Below are 16,724 nucleotides of genomic sequence, written 5' to 3' on the forward strand. Positions count from 1 at the left end.
TTTGCCCAGACACGTTGGGCAGATCTCGAGAGGTGGAGATGCCGCAACCCAACATCTCTCATGGGCTTGTTGGACAGGAGAGGCTGTGAGGACCCCACAGGATAAGGGGGTGAGGCTGGAGAGCGATTGCTGACCGCCTTTTGGAAGCCCCGCTTGGGTGGATGCAGCGCAGCACCCAAATGCCTCCGGCATCCTTTGAGGTCCCCCATGGCCCTGCCAGCCTTCTGGCTTGGCCCCAGAGAGGTGAGGGAGCGCAGGGTGGGAGGATGCCGAGCAAAGGAGAATGCCATCGGTGTGAGTCCTGGCTGCTCCCCGCAGCTGTGGGGTGGGCCGTGGCCATCTGCATGGTGTGTAGGACACGGCCATGGTGGGGCAGGCTGGAAGAAGAGAGCGCCGCTCTGCAAAACGCCAGGAGGAAGCAACAAGGACCCCTCCCGCCCTGCCACTTGCCGAAGCCCGGGCTTCAACCAGGGACCTTTAGATCTTCAGTCTAACGCTCTCCCAGCTGAGCTACTTCGGCCCTGCCCTGAGAGCTTTTGTTCGCTCACAGCAGAGCCGTGCCAGAGCGGAGGCCAAGGCGCAGGAGGTGCCTGCAGCAAGCTGTATGTTGCCTGGACATTGCCGGGCTCTGGATGTCCCTGCTGACCATTGCCCAACTTGCTCTGCTCTTGTTCTCCAGGCACGGGTTGGATGGCACCTGCTGTGTGGGTGTGGGGGGCAATGCCTGAACCAGTCCTTGTTCTGCCCGCCGTAAAACTAACACACCTACAGGTCCTCCCTCGTCCGCAGAAATCCACCAATGTCCCCACAGGTGGCTTGACATGCCTCCAGTCATTGGGAATGCCCCAGGTCGGCCAACGGCAGCATCTCCAAAGAGCACTTTCCTCCCAAAGCCTCGCGTGGGGACTTTGCCCAGCCACGTTGGGCAGATCTCGAGAGGTGGAGATGCCGCAACCCAACATCTCTCATGGGCTTGTTGGACAGGAGAGGCTGTGAGGACTCCACAGGATAAGGGGGTGAGGCTGGAGAGCGATTGCTGACCGCCTTTTGGAAGCCCTGCTTGGGTGGATGCAGCGCAGCACCCAAATGCCTCCGGCATCCTTTGAGGTCCCCCATGGCCCTGCCAGCCTTCTGGCTTGGCCCCAGAGAGGTGAGGGAGCGCAGGGTGGGAGGATGCCGAGCAAAGGAGAATGCCATCGGTGTGGGTCCTGGGTGCTCCCCGCAGCTGTGGGGTGGGCCGTGGCCATCTGCATGGTGTGTAGGACACGGCCATGGTGGGGCAGGCTGGAAGAAGAGAGCGCCGCTCTGCAAAACGCCAGGAGGAAGCAACAAGGACCCCTCCCGCCCTGCCACTTGCCAAAGCCCGGGCTTCAACCAGGGACCTTTAGATCTTCAGTCTAACGCTCTCCCAGCTGAGCTACTTCGGCCCTGCCCTGAGAGCTTTTGTTCGCTCACAGCAGAGCCGTGCCAGAGCGGAGGCCAAGGCGCAGGAGGTGCCTGCAGCAAGCTGTATGTTGCCTGGACATTGCCGGGCTCTGGATGTCCCTGCTGACCATTGCCCAACTTGCTCTGCTCTTGTTCTCCAGGCACGGGTTGGATGGCACCTGCTGTGTGGGTGTGGGGGGCAATGCCTGAACCAGTCCTTGTTCTGCCCGCCGTAAAACTAACACACCTACAGGTCCTCCCTCGTCCGCAGAAATCCACCAATGTCCCCACAGGTGGCTTGACATGCCTCCAGTCATTGGGAATGCCCCAGGTCGGCCAACGGCAGCATCTCCAAAGAGCACTTTCCTCCCAAAGCCTCGCGAGGGAAGCTCCACGGGTGCGTGCGCACGTCCACTTGGTTGAGGTGGTCCCGAGGGTGTCTTGACACGTTCTGCCAAACGCTGATGGTGGAGGGCATCTCAGGAGTGTCGCGCACAGCCTGTCGTGATCAGAGCGGGACCCCTTGGCACGGGTCTCTCAGGACTTTGCCCAGCCACGTTGGGCAGATCTCGAGAGGTGGAGATGCCGCAACCCAACATCTCTCATGGGCTTGTTGGACAGGAGAGGCTGTGAGGACCCCACAGGATAAGGGGGTGAGGCTGGAGAGCGATTGCTGACCGCCTTTTGGAAGCCCCGCTTGGGTGGATGCAGCGCAGCACCCAAATGCCTCTGGCATCCTTTGAGGTCCCCCATGGCCCTGCCAGCCTTCTGGCTTGGCCCCAGAGAGGTGAGGGAGCGCAGGGTGGGAGGATGCCGAGCAAAGGAGAATGCCATCGGTGTGAGTCCTGGCTGCTCCCCGCAGCTGTGGGGTGGGCCGTGGCCATCTGCATGGTGTGTAGGACACGGCCATGGTGGGGCAGGCTGGAAGAAGAGAGCGCCGCTCTGCAAAACGCCAGGAGGAAGCAACAAGGACCCCTCCCGCCCTGCCACTTGCCGAAGCCCGGGCTTGAACCAGGGACCTTTAGATCTTCAGTCTAACGCTCTCCCAGCTGAGCTACTTCGGCCCTGCCCTGAGAGCTTTTGTTCGCTCACAGCAGAGCCGTGCCAGAGCGGAGGCCAAGGCGCAGGAGGTGCCTGCAGCAAGCTGTATGTTGCCTGGACATTGCCGGGCTCTGGATGTCCCTGCTGACCATTGCCCAACTTGCTCTGCTCTTGTTCTCCAGGCACGGGTTGGATGGCACCTGCTGTGTGGGTGTGGGGGGCAATGCCTGAACCAGTCCTTGTTCTGCCCGCCGTAAAACTAACACACCTACAGGTCCTCCCTCGTCCGCAGAAATCCACCAATGTCCCCACAGGTGGCTTGACATGCCTCCAGTCATTGGGAATGAACCAGGTCGGCCAACGGCAGCATCTCCAAAGAGCACTTTCCTCCCAAAGCCTCGCGTGGGGACTTTGCCCAGCCACGTTGGGCAGATCTCGAGAGGTGGAGATGCCGCAACCCAACATCTCTCATGGGCTTGTTGGACAGGAGAGGCTGTGAGGACTCCACAGGATAAGGGGGTGAGGCTGGAGAGCGATTGCTGACCGCCTTTTGGAAGCCCTGCTTGGGTGGATGCAGCGCAGCACCCAAATGCCTCCGGCATCCTTTGAGGTCCCCCATGGCCCTGCCAGCCTTCTGGCTTGGCCCCAGAGAGGTGAGGGAGCGCAGGGTGGGAGGATGCCGAGCAAAGGAGAATGCCATCGGTGTGGGTCCTGGCTGCTCCCTGCAGCTGTGGGGTGGGCCGTGGCCATCTGCATGGTGTGTAGGACACGGCCATGGTGGGGCAGGCTGGAAGAAGAGAGCGCCACTCTGCAAAACGCCAGGAGGAAGCAACAAGGACCCCTCCCGCCCTGCCACTTGCCGAAGCCCGGGCTTCAACCAGGGACCTTTAGATCTTCAGTCTAACGCTCTCCCAGCTGAGCTACTTCGGCCCTGCCCTGAGAGCTTTTGTTCGCTCACAGCAGAGCCGTGCCAGAGCGGAGGCCAAGGCGCAGGAGGTGCCTGCAGCAAGCTGTATGTTGCCTGGACATTGCCGGGCTCTGGATGTCCCTGCTGACCATTGCCCAACTTGCTCTGCTCTTGTTCTCCAGGCACGGGTTGGATGGCACCTGCTGTGTGGGTGTGGGGGGCAATGCCTGAACCAGTCCTTGTTCTGCCCGCCGTAAAACTAACACACCTACAGGTCTTCCCTCGTCCGCAGAAATCCACCAATGTCCCCACAGGTGGCTTGACATGCCTCCAGTCATTGGGAATGCCCCAGGACGGCCAACGGCAGCATCTCCAAAGAGCACTTTCCTCCCAAAGCCTCGCGAGGGAAGCTCCACGGGTGCGTGCGCACGTCCACTTGGTTGAGGTGGTCCCGAGGGTGTCTTGACACGTTCTGCCAAACGCTGATGGTGGAGGGCATCTCAGGAGTGTCGCGCACAGCCTGTCGTGATCAGAGCGGGACCCCTTGGCACGGGTCTCTCAGGACTTTGCCCAGCCACGTTGGGCAGATCTCGAGAGGTGGAGATGCCGCAACCCAACATCTCTCATGGGCTTGTTGGACAGGAGAGGCTGTGAGGACCCCACAGGATAAGGGGGTGAGGCTGGAGAGCGATTGCTGACCGCCTTTTGGAAGCCCCGCTTGGGTGGATGCAGCGCAGCACCCAAATGCCTCCGGCATCCTTTGAGGTCCCCCATGGCCCTGCCAGCCTTCTGGCTTGGCCCCAGAGAGGTGAGGGAGCGCAGGGTGGGAGGATGCCGAGCAAAGGAGAATGCCATCGGTGTGAGTCCTGGCTGCTCCCCGCAGCTGTGGGGTGGGCCGTGGCCATCTGCATGGTGTGTAGGACACGGCCATGGTGGGGCAGGCTGGAAGAAGAGAGCGCCGCTCTGCAAAACGCCAGGAGGAAGCAACAAGGACCCCTCCCGCCCTGCCACTTGCCGAAGCCCGGGCTTCAACCAGGGACCTTTAGATCTTCAGTCTAACGCTCTCCCAGCTGAGCTACTTCGGCCCTGCCCTGAGAGCTTTTGTTCGCTCACAGCAGAGCCGTGCCAGAGCGGAGGCCAAGGCGCAGGAGGTGCCTGCAGCAAGCTGTATGTTGCCTGGACATTGCCGGGCTCTGGATGTCCCTGCTGACCATTGCCCAACTTGCTCTGCTCTTGTTCTCCAGGCACGGGTTGGATGGCACCTGCTGTGTGGGTGTGGGGGGCAATGCCTGAACCAGTCCTTGTTCTGCCCGCCGTAAAACTAACACACCTACAGGTCCTCCCTCGTCCGCAGAAATCCACCAATGTCCCCACAGGTGGCTTGACATGCCTCCAGTCATTGGGAATGCCCCAGGTCGGCCAACGGCAGCATCTCCAAAGAGCACTTTCCTCCCAAAGCCTCGCGAGGGAAGCTCCACGGGTGCGTGCGCACGTCCACTTGGTTGAGGTGGTCCCGAGGGTGTCTTGACACGTTCTGCCAAACGCTGATGGTGGAGGGCATCTCAGGAGTGTCGCGCACAGCCTGTCGTGATCAGAGCGGGACCCCTTGGCACGGGTCTCTCAGGACTTTGCCCAGCCACGTTGGGCAGATCTCGAGAGGTGGAGATGCCGCAACCCAACATCTCTCATGGGCTTGTTGGACAGGAGAGGCTGTGAGGACCCCACAGGATAAGGGGGTGAGGCTGGAGAGCGATTGCTGACCGCCTTTTGGAAGCCCCGCTTGGGTGGATGCAGCGCAGCACCCAAATGCCTCTGGCATCCTTTGAGGTCCCCCATGGCCCTGCCAGCCTTCTGGCTTGGCCCCAGAGAGGTGAGGGAGCGCAGGGTGGGAGGATGCCGAGCAAAGGAGAATGCCATCGGTGTGAGTCCTGGCTGCTCCCCGCAGCTGTGGGGTGGGCCGTGGCCATCTGCATGGTGTGTAGGACACGGCCATGGTGGGGCAGGCTGGAAGAAGAGAGCGCCGCTCTGCAAAACGCCAGGAGGAAGCAACAAGGACCCCTCCCGCCCTGCCACTTGCCGAAGCCCGGGCTTCAACCAGGGACCTTTAGATCTTCAGTCTAACGCTCTCCCAGCTGAGCTACTTCGGCCCTGCCCTGAGAGCTTTTGTTCGCTCACAGCAGAGCCGTGCCAGAGCGGAGGCCAAGGCGCAGGAGGTGCCTGCAGCAAGCTGTATGTTGCCTGGACATTGCCGGGCTCTGGATGTCCCTGCTGACCATTGCCCAACTTGCTCTGCTCTTGTTCTCCAGGCACGGGTTGGATGGCACCTGCTGTGTGGGTGTGGGGGGCAATGCCTGAACCAGTCCTTGTTCTGCCCGCCGTAAAACTAACACACCTACAGGTCTTCCCTCGTCCGCAGAAATCCACCAATGTCCCCACAGGTGGCTTGACATGCCTCCAGTCATTGGGAATGCCCCAGGACGGCCAACGGCAGCATCTCCAAAGAGCACTTTCCTCCCAAAGCCTCGCGAGGGAAGCTCCACGGGTGCGTGCGCACGTCCACTTGGTTGAGGTGGTCCCGAGGGTGTCTTGACATGTTCTGCCAAACGCTGATGGTGGAGGGCATCTCAGGAGTGTCGCGCACAGCCTGTCGTGATCAGAGCGGGACCCCTTGGCACGGGTCTCTCAGGACTTTGCCCAGCCACGTTGGGCAGATCTCGAGAGGTGGAGATGCCGCAACCCAACATCTCTCATGGGCTTGTTGGACAGGAGAGGCTGTGAGGACCCCACAGGATAAGGGGGTGAGGCTGGAGAGCGATTGCTGACCGCCTTTTGGAAGCCCCGCTTGGGTGGATGCAGCGCAGCACCCAAATGCCTCCGGCATCCTTTGAGGTCCCCCATGGCCCTGCCAGCCTTCTGGCTTGGCCCCAGAGAGGTGAGGGAGCGCAGGGTGGGAGGATGCCGAGCAAAGGAGAATGCCATCGGTGTGAGTCCTGGCTGCTCCCCGCAGCTGTGGGGTGGGCCGTGGCCATCTGCATGGTGTGTAGGACACGGCCATGGTGGGGCAGGCTGGAAGAAGAGAGCGCCGCTCTGCAAAACGCCAGGAGGAAGCAACAAGGACCCCTCCCGCCCTGCCACTTGCCGAAGCCCGGGCTTCAACCAGGGACCTTTAGATCTTCAGTCTAACGCTCTCCCAGCTGAGCTACTTCGGCCCTGCCCTGAGAGCTTTTGTTCGCTCACAGCAGAGCCGTGCCAGAGCGGAGGCCAAGGCGCAGGAGGTGCCTGCAGCAAGCTGTATGTTGCCTGGATATTGCCGGGCTCTGGATGTCCCTGCTGACCATTGCCCAACTTGCTCTGCTCTTGTTCTCCAGGCACGGGTTGGATGGCACCTGCTGTGTGGGTGTGGGGGGCAATGCCTGAACCAGTCCTTGTTCTGCCCGCCGTAAAACTAACACACCTACAGGTCCTCCCTCGTCCGCAGAAATCCACCAATGTCCCCACAGGTGGCTTGACATGCCTCCAGTCATTGGGAATGCCCCAGGTCGGCCAACGGCAGCATCTCCAAAGAGCACTTTCCTCCCAAAGCCTCGCGTTGGGACTTTGCCCAGCCACGTTGGGCAGATCTCGAGAGGTGGAGATGCTGCAACCCAACATCTCTCATGGGCTTGTTGGACAGGAGAGGTTGTGAGGACTCCACAGGATAAGGGGGTGAGGCTGGAGAGCGATTGCTGACCGCCTTTTGGAAGCCCCGCTTGGGTGGATGCAGCGCAGCACCCAAATGCCTCCGGCATCCTTTGAGGTCCCCCATGGCCCTGCCAGCCTTCTGGCTTGGCCCCAGAGAGGTGAGGGAGCGCAGGGTGGGAGGATGCCGAGCAAAGGAGAATGCCATCGGTGTGGGTCCTGGCTGCTCCCCGCAGCTGTGGGGTGGGCCGTGGCCATCTGCATGGTGTGTAGGACACGGCCATGGTGGGGCAGGCTGGAAGAAGAGAGCGCCGCTCTGCAAAACGCCAGGAGGAAGCAACAAGGACCCCTCCCGCCCTGCCACTTGCCGAAGCCCGGGCTTGAACCAGGGACCTTTAGATCTTCAGTCTAACGCTCTCCCAGCTGAGCTACTTCGGCCCTGCCCTGAGAGCTTTTGTTCGCTCTCAGCAGAGCCGTGCCAGAGCGGAGGCCAAGGCGCAGGAGGTGCCTGCAGCAAGCTGTATGTTGCCTGGACATTGCCGGGCTCTGGATGTCCCTGCTGACCATTGCCCAACTTGCTCTGCTCTTGTTCTCCAGGCACGGGTTGGATGGCACCTGCTGTGTGGGTGTGGGGGGCAATGCCTGAACCAGTCCTTGTTCTGCCCGCCGTAAAACTAACACACCTACAGGTCCTCCCTCGTCCGCAGAAATCCACCAATGTCCCCACAGGTGGCTTGACATGCCTCCAGTCATTGGGAATGCCCCAGGTCGGCCAACGGCAGCATCTCCAAAGAGCACTTTCCTCCCAAAGCCTCGCGAGGGAAGCTCCACGGGTGCGTGCGCACGTCCACTTGGTTGAGGTGGTCCCGAGGGTGTCTTGACACGTTCTGCCAAACGCTGATGGTGGAGGGCATCTCAGGAGTGTCGCGCACAGCCTGTCGTGATCAGAGCGGGACCCCTTGGCACGGGTCTCTCAGGACTTTGCCCAGCCACGTTGGGCAGATCTCGAGAGGTGGAGATGCCGCAACCCAACATCTCTCATGGGCTTGTTGGACAGGAGAGGCTGTGAGGACCCCACAGGATAAGGGGGTGAGGCTGGAGAGCGATTGCTGACCGCCTTTTGGAAGCCCCGCTTGGGTGGATGCAGCGCAGCACCCAAATGCCTCCGGCATCCTTTGAGGTCCCCCATGGCCCTGCCAGCCTTCTGGCTTGGCCCCAGAGACGTGAGGGAGCGCAGGGTGGGAGGATGCCGAGCAAAGGAGAATGCCATCGGTGTGGGTCTTGGCTGCTCCCCGCAGCTGTGGGGTGGGCCGTGGCCATCTGCATGGTGTGTAGGACACGGCCATGGTGGGGCAGGCTGGAAGAAGAGAGCGCCGCTCTGCAAAACGCCAGGAGGAAGCAACAAGGACCCCTCCCGCCCTGCCACTTGCCGAAGCCCGGGCTTCAACCAGGGACCTTTAGATCTTCAGTCTAACGCTCTCCCAGCTGAGCTACTTCGGCCCTGCCCTGAGAGCTTTTGTTCGCTCACAGCAGAGCCGTGCCAGAGCGGAGGCCAAGGCGCAGGAGGTGCCTGCAGCAAGCTGTATGTTGCCTGGACATTGCCGGGCTCTGGATGTCCCTGCTGACCATTGCCCAACTTGCTCTGCTCTTGTTCTCCAGGCACGGGTTGGATGGCACCTGCTGTGTGGGTGTGGGGGGCAATGCCTGAACCAGTCCTTGTTCTGCCCGCCGTAAAACTAACACACCTACAGGTCCTCCCTCGTCCGCAGAAATCCACCAATGTCCCCACAGGTGGCTTGACATGCCTCCAGTCATTGGGAATGCCCCAGGTCGGCCAACGGCAGCATCTCCAAAGAGCACTTTCCTCCCAAAGCCTCGCGTTGGGACTTTGCCCAGCCACGTTGGGCAGATCTCGAGAGGTGGAGATGCTGCAACCCAACATCTCTCATGGGCTTGTTGGACAGGAGAGGTTGTGAGGACTCCACAGGATAAGGGGGTGAGGCTGGAGAGCGATTGCTGACCGCCTTTTGGAAGCCCCGCTTGGGTGGATGCAGCGCAGCACCCAAATGCCTCTGGCATCCTTTGAGGTCCCCCATGGCCCTGCCAGCCTTCTGGCTTGGCCCCAGAGAGGAGAGGGAGCGCAGGGTGGGAGGATGCCGAGCAAAGGAGAATGCCATCGGTGTGGGTCCTGGCTGCTCCCCGCAGCTGTGGGGTGGGCCGTGGCCATCTGCATGGTGTGTAGGACACAGCCATGGTGGGGCAGGCTGGAAGAAGAGAGCGCCGCCCTGCAAAACGCCAGGAGGAAGCAACAAGGACCCCTCCCGCCCTGCCACTTGCCGAAGCCCGGGCTTCAACCAGGGACCTTTAGATCTTCAGTCTAACGCTCTCCCAGCTGAGCTACTTCGGCCCTGCCCTGAGAGCTTTTGTTCGCTCACAGCAGAGCCGTGCCAGAGCGGAGGCCAAGGCGCAGGAGGTGCCTGCAGCAAGCTGTATGTTGCCTGGACATTGCCGGGCTCTGGATGTCCCTGCTGACCATTGCCCAACTTGCTCTGCTCTTGTTCTCCAGGCACGGGTTGGATGGCACCTGCTGTGTGGGTGTGGGGGGCAATGCCTGAACCAGTCCTTGTTCTGCCCGCCGTAAAACTAACACACCTACAGGTCCTCCCTCGTCCGCAGAAATCCACCAATGTCCCCACAGGTGGCTTGACATGCCTCCAGTCATTGGGAATGCCCCAGGTCGGCCAACGGCAGCATCTCCAAAGAGCACTTTCCTCCCAAAGCCTCGCGTTGGGACTTTGCCCAGCCACGTTGGGCAGATCTCGAGAGGTGGAGATGCTGCAACCCAACATCTCTCATGGGCTTGTTGGACAGGAGAGGTTGTGAGGACTCCACAGGATAAGGGGGTGAGGCTGGAGAGCGATTGCTGACCGCCTTTTGGAAGCCCCGCTTGGGTGGATGCAGCGCAGCACCCAAATGCCTCCGGCATCCTTTGAGGTCCCCCATGGCCCTGCCAGCCTTCTGGCTTGGCCCCAGAGAGGAGAGGGAGCGCAGGGTGGGAGGATGCCGAGCAAAGGAGAATGCCATCGGTGTGGGTCCTGGCTGCTCCCCGCAGCTGTGGGGTGGGCCGTGGCCATCTGCATGGTGTGTAGGACACGGCCATGGTGGGGCAGGCTGGAAGAAGAGAGCGCCGCTCTGCAAAACGCCAGGAGGAAGCAACAAGGACCCCTCCCGCCCTGCCACTTGCCGAAGCCCGGGCTTCAACCAGGGACCTTTAGATCTTCAGTCTAACGCTCTCCCAGCTGAGCTAATTCGGCCCTGCCCTGAGAGCTTTTGTTCGCTCACAGCAGAGCCGTGCCAGAGCGGAGGCCAAGGCGCAGGAGGTGCCTGCAGCAAGCTGTATGTTGCCTGGACATTGCCGGGCTCTGGATGTCCCTGCTGACCATTGCCCAACTTGCTCTGCTCTTGTTCTCCAGGCACGGGTTGGATGGCACCTGCTGTGTGGGTGTGGGGGGCAATGCCTGAACCAGTCCTTGTTCTGCCCGCCGTAAAACTAACACACCTACAGGTCCTCCCTCGTCCGCAGAAATCCACCAATGTCCCCACAGGTGGCTTGACATGCCTCCAGTCATTGGGAATGCCCCAGGTCGGCCAACGGCAGCATCTCCAAAGAGCACTTTCCTCCCAAAGCCTCGCGAGGGAAGCTCCACGGGTGCGTGCGCACGTCCACTTGGTTGAGGTGGTCCCGAGGGTGTCTTGACACGTTCTGCCAAACGCTGATGGTGGAGGGCATCTCAGGAGTGTCGCGCACAGCCTGTCGTGATCAGAGCGGGACCCCTTGGCACGGGTCTCTCAGGACTTTGCCCAGCCACGTTGGGCAGATCTCGAGAGGTGGAGATGCCGCAACCCAACATCTCTCATGGGCTTGTTGGACAGGAGAGGCTGTGAGGACCCCACAGGATAAGGGGGTGAGGCTGGAGAGCGATTGCTGACCGCCTTTTGGAAGCCCCGCTTGGGTGGATGCAGCGCAGCACCCAAATGCCTCCGGCATCCTTTGAGGTCCCCCATGGCCCTGCCAGCCTTCTGGCTTGGCCCCAGAGAGGTGAGGGAGCGCAGGGTGGGAGGATGCCGAGCAAAGGAGAATGCCATCGGTGTGGGTCCTGGCTGCTCCCCGCAGCTGTGGGGTGGGCCGTGGCCATCTGCATGGTGTGTAGGACACGGCCATGGTGGGGCAGGCTGGAAGAAGAGAGCGCCGCTCTGCAAAACGCCAGGAGGAAGCAACAAGGACCCCTCCCGCCCTGCCACTTGCCGAAGCCCGGGCTTCAATCAAGGACCTGTAGATCTTCAGTCTAACGCTCTCCCAGCTGAGCTACTTCGGCCCTGCCCTGAGAGCTTTTGTTCCCCTCACAGCAGAGCCGTGCCAGAGCGGAGGCCAAGGCGCAGGAGGTGCCTGCAGCAAGCTGTATGTTGCCTGGACATTGCCGGGCTCTGGATGTCCCTGCTGACCATTGCCCAACTTGCTCTGCTCTTGTTCTCCAGGCACGGGTTGGATGGCACCTGCTGTGTGGGTGTGGGGGGCAATGCCTGAACCAGTCCTTGTTCTGCCCGCCGTAAAACTAACACACCTACAGGTCCTCCCTCGTCCGCAGAAATCCACCAATGTCCCCACAGGTGGCTTGACATGCCTCCAGTCATTGGGAATGCCCCAGGATGGCCAACGGCAGCATCTCCAAAGAGCACTTTCCTCCCAAAGCCTCGCGAGGGAAGCTCCACGGGTGCGTGCGCACGTCCACTTGGTTGAGGTGGTCCCGAGGGTGTCTTGACACGTTCTGCCAAACGCTGATGGTGGAGGGCATCTCAGGAGTGTCGCGCACAGCCTGTCGTGATCAGAGCGGGACCCCTTGGCACGGGTCTCTCAGGACTTTGCCCAGCCACGTTGGGCAGATCTCGAGAGGTGGAGATGCCGCAACCCAACATCTCTCATGGGCTTGTTGGACAGGAGAGGCTGTGAGGACCCCACAGGATAAGGGGGTGAGGCTGGAGAGCGATTGCTGACCGCCTTTTGGAAGCCCCGCTTGGGTGGATGCAGCGCAGCACCCAAATGCCTCCGGCATCCTTTGAGGTCCCCCATGGCCCTGCCAGCCTTCTGGCTTGGCCCCAGAGAGGTGAGGGAGCGCAGGGTGGGAGGATGCCGAGCAAAGGAGAATGCCATCGGTGTGGGTCCTGGCTGCTCCCCGCAGCTGTGGGGTGGGCCGTGGCCATCTGCATGGTGTGTAGGACACGGCCATGGTGGGGCAGGCTGGAAGAAGAGAGCGCCGCTCTGCAAAACGCCAGGAGGAAGCAACAAGGACCCCTCCCGCCCTGCCACTTGCCGAAGCCCGGGCTTCAACCAGGGACCTTTAGATCTTCAGTCTAACGCTCTCCCAGCTGAGCTACTTCGGCCCTGCCCTGAGAGCTTTTGTTCGCTCACAGCAGAGCCGTGCCAGAGCGGAGGCCAAGGCGCAGGAGGTGCCTGCAGCAAGCTGTATGTTGCCTGGACATTGCCGGGCTCTGGATGTCCCTGCTGACCATTGCCCAACTTGCTCTGCTCTTGTTCTCCAGGCACGGGTTGGATGGCACCTGCTGTGTGGGTGTGGGGGGCAATGCCTGAACCAGTCCTTGTTCTGCCCGCCGTAAAACTAACACACCTACAGGTCCTCCCTCGTCCGCAGAAATCCACCAATGTCCGCACAGGTGGCTTGACATGCCTCCAGTCATTGGGAATGCCCCAGGACGGCCAACGGCAGCATCTCCAAAGAGCACTTTCCTCCCAAAGCCTCGCGAGGGAAGCTCCACGGGTGCGTGCACACGTCCACTTGGTTGAGGTGGTCCCGAGGGTGTCTTGACACGTTCTGCCAAATGCTGATGGTGGAGGGCATCTCAGGAGTGTCGCGCACAGCCTGTCGTGATCAGAGCGGGACCCCTTGGCACGGGTCTCTCAGGACTTTGCCCAGCCACGTTGGGCAGATCTCGAGAGGTGGAGATGCCGCAACCCAACATCTCTCATGGGCTTGTTGGACAGGAGAGGCTGTGAGGACCCCACAGGATAAGGGGGTGAGGCTGGAGAGCGATTGCTGACCGCCTTTTGGAAGCCCCGCTTGGGTGGATGCAGCGCAGCACCCAAATGCCTCCGGCATCCTTTGAGGTCCCCCATGGCCCTGCCAGCCTTCTGGCTTGGCCCCAGAGAGGTGAGGGAGCGCAGGGTGGGAGGATGCCGAGCAAAGGAGAACGCCATCGGTGTGGGTCCTGGCTGCTCCCCGCAGCTGTGGGGTGGGCCATGGCCATCTGCATGGTGTGTAGGACACGGCCATGGTGGGGCAGGCTGGAAGAAGAGAGCGCCGCTCTGCAAAACGCCAGGAGGAAGCAACAAGGACCCCTCCCGCCCTGCCACTTGCCGAAGCCCGGGCTTCAACCAGGGACCTTTAGATCTTCAGTCTAACGCTCTCCCAGCTGAGCTACTTCGGCCCTGCCCTGAGAGCTTTTGTTCCCCTCACAGCAGAGCCGTGCCAGAGCGGAGGCCAAGGCGCAGGAGGTGCCTGCAGCAAGCTGTATGTTGCCTGGATATTGCCGGGCTCTGGATGTCCCTGCTGACCATTGCCCAACTTGCTCTGCTCTTGTTCTCCAGGCACGGGTTGGATGGCACCTGCTGTGTGGGTGTGGGGGGCAATGCCTGAACCAGTCCTTGTTCTGCCCGCCGTAAAACTAACACACCTACAGGTCCTCCCTCGTCCGCAGAAATCCACCAATGTCCCCACAGGTGGCTTGACATGCCTCCAGTCATTGGGAATGCCCCAGGACGGCCAACGGCAGCATCTCCAAAGAGCACTTTCCTCCCAAAGCCTCGCGTGGGGACTTTGCCCAGCCACGTTGGGCAGATCTCGAGAGGTGGAGATGCCGCAACCCAACATCTCTCATGGGCTTGTTGGACAGGAGAGGCTGTGAGGACCCCACAGGATAAGGGGGTGAGGCTGGAGAGCGATTGCTGACCGCCTTTTGGAAGCCCCGCTTGGGTGGATGCAGCGCAGCACCCAAATGCCTCTGGCATCCTTTGAGGTCCCCCATGGCCCTGCCAGCCTTCTGGCTTGGCCCCAGAGAGGTGAGGGAGCGCAGGGTGGGAGGATGCCGAGCAAAGGAGAATGCCATCGGTGTGGGTCCTGGCTGCTCCCCGCAGCTGTGGGGTGGGCCGTGGCCATCTGCATGGTGTGTAGGACACGGCCATGGTGGGGCAGGCTGGAAGAAGAGAGCGCCGCTCTGCAAAATGCCAGGAGGAAGCAACAAGGACCCCTCCCGCCCTGCCACTTGCCGAAGCCCGGGCTTCAACCAGGGACCTTTAGATCTTCAGTCTAACGCTCTCCCAGCTGAGCTACTTCGGCCCTGCCCTGAGAGCTTTTGTTCGCTCACAGCAGAGCCGTGCCAGAGCGGAGGCCAAGGCGCAGGAGGTGCCTGCAGCAAGCTGTATGTTGCCTGGACATTGCCGGGCTCTGGATGTCCCTGCTGACCATTGCCCAACTTGCTCTGCTCTTGTTCTCCAGGCACGGGTTGGATGGCACCTGCTGTGTGGGTGTGGGGGCAAATTCCTGAACCAGTCCTTGTTCTGCCCGCCGTAAAACTAACACACCTACAGGTCCTCCCTCGTCCGCAGAAATCCACCAATGTCCCCACAGGTGGCTTGACATGCCTCCAGTCATTGGGAATGCCCCAGGTCGGCCAACGGCAGCATCTCCAAAGAGCACTTTCCTCCCAAAGCCTCGTGAGGGAAGCTCCACGGGTGCGTGCGCACGTCCACTTGGTTGAGGTGGTCCCGAGGGTGTCTTGACACGTTCTGCCAAACGCTGATGGTGGAGGGCATCTCAGGAGTGTCGCGCACAGCCTGTCGTGATCAGAGCGGGACCCCTTGGCACGGGTCTCTCAGGACTTTGCCCAGCCACGTTGGGCAGATCTCGAGAGGTGGAGATGCCGCAACCCAACATCTCTCATGGGCTTGTTGGACAGGAGAGGCTGTGAGGACCCCACAGGATAAGGGGGTGAGGCTGGAGAGCGATTGCTGACCGCCTTTTGGAAGCCCCGCTTGGGTGGATGCAGCGCAGCACCCAAATGCCTCCGGCATCCTTTGAGGTCCCCCATGGCCCTGCCAGCCTTCTGGCTTGGCCCCAGAGAGGTGAGGGAGCGCAGGGTGGGAGGATGCCGAGCAAAGGAGAATGCCATCGGTGTGGGTCCTGGCTGCTCCCCGCAGCTGTGGGGTGGGCCGTGGCCATCTGCATGGTGTGTAGGACACGGCCATGGTGGGGCAGGCTGGAAGAAGAGAGCGCCGCTCTGCAAAACGCCAGGAGGAAGCAACAAGGACCCCTCCCGCCCTGCCACTTGCCGAAGCCCGGGCTTCAACCAGGGACCTTTAGATCTTCAGTCTAACGCTCTCCCAGCTGAGCTACTTCGGCCCTGCCCTGAGAGCTTTTGTTCGCTCACAGCAGAGCCGTGCCAGAGCGGAGGCCAAGGCGCAGGAGGTGCCTGCAGCAAGCTGTATGTTGCCTGGACATTGCCGGGCTCTGGATGTCCCTGCTGACCATTGCCCAACTTGCTCTGCTCTTGTTCTCCAGGCACGGGTTGGATGGCACCTGCTGTGTGGGTGTGGGGGGCAATGCCTGAACCAGTCCTTGTTCTGCCCGCCGTAAAACTAACACACCTACAGGTCCTCCCTCGTCCGCAGAAATCCACCAATGTCCGCACAGGTGGCTTGACATGCCTCCAGTCATTGGGAATGCCCCAGGACGGCCAACGGCAGCATCTCCAAAGAGCACTTTCCTCCCAAAGCCTCGCGAGGGAAGCTCCACGGGTGCGTGCACACGTCCACTTGGTTGAGGTGGTCCCGAGGGTGTCTTGACACGTTCTGCCAAATGCTGATGGTGGAGGGCATCTCAGGAGTGTCGCGCACAGCCTGTCGTGATCAGAGCGGGACCCCTTGGCACGGGTCTCTCAGGACTTTGCCCAGCCACGTTGGGCAGATCTCGAGAGGTGGAGATGCCGCAACCCAACATCTCTCATGGGCTTGTTGGACAGGAGAGGCTGTGAGGACCCCACAGGATAAGGGGGTGAGGCTGGAGAGCGATTGCTGACCGCCTTTTGGAAGCCCCGCTTGGGTGGATGCAGCGCAGCACCCAAATGCCTCCGGCATCCTTTGAGGTCCCCCATGGCCCTGCCAGCCTTCTGGCTTGGCCCCAGAGAGGTGAGGGAGCGCAGGGTGGGAGGATGCCGAGCAAAGGAGAATGCCATCGGTGTGGGTCCTGGCTGCTCCCCGCAGCTGTGGGGTGGGCCGTGGCCATCTGCATGGTGTGTAGGACACGGCCATGGTGGGGCAGGCTGGAAGAAGAGAGCGCCGCTCTGCAAAACGCCAGGAGGAAGCAACAAGGACCCCTCCCGCCCTGCCACTTGCCAAAGCCCGGGCTTCAACCAGGGACCTTTAGATCATCAGTCTAACGCTCTCCCAGCTGAGCTACTTCGGCCCTGCCCTGAGAGCTTTTGTTCGCTCACAGCAGAGCCGTGCCAGAGCGGAGGCCAAGGCGCAGGAGGTGCCTGCAGCAAGCTGTATGTTGCCTGGACATTGCCGGGCTCTGGATGTCCCTGCTGACCATTGCCCAACTTG

At 61.4% G+C, this 16,724-nt stretch overlaps 3 non-coding genes across 3 annotated transcripts; all 3 read right to left on the minus strand.

Annotated features, from left to right (window-relative positions):
- Positions 1 to 2,416: 2,416 nt before the first annotated feature.
- On the minus strand, positions 2,417 to 2,489 carry TRNAF-GAA (transfer RNA phenylalanine (anticodon GAA)). Its single transcript has one exon. It is a non-coding gene; the product is annotated as a tRNA-Phe (tRNA).
- Positions 2,490 to 7,416: 4,927 nt separating this feature from the next.
- TRNAF-GAA (transfer RNA phenylalanine (anticodon GAA)) lies at positions 7,417 to 7,489 on the minus strand. Its single transcript has one exon. It is a non-coding gene; the product is annotated as a tRNA-Phe (tRNA).
- Positions 7,490 to 16,511: 9,022 nt separating this feature from the next.
- Positions 16,512 to 16,584, minus strand: TRNAI-GAU (transfer RNA isoleucine (anticodon GAU)). Its single transcript has one exon. It is a non-coding gene; the product is annotated as a tRNA-Ile (tRNA).
- Between the last annotated feature and the right edge of the window lie 140 nt (positions 16,585 to 16,724).

Source organism: Rhea pennata, chromosome 24, assembly GCF_028389875.1.
Source record: "Rhea pennata isolate bPtePen1 chromosome 24, bPtePen1.pri, whole genome shotgun sequence".
Classification (NCBI taxonomy): Eukaryota; Metazoa; Chordata; class Aves; order Rheiformes; family Rheidae; genus Rhea; species Rhea pennata.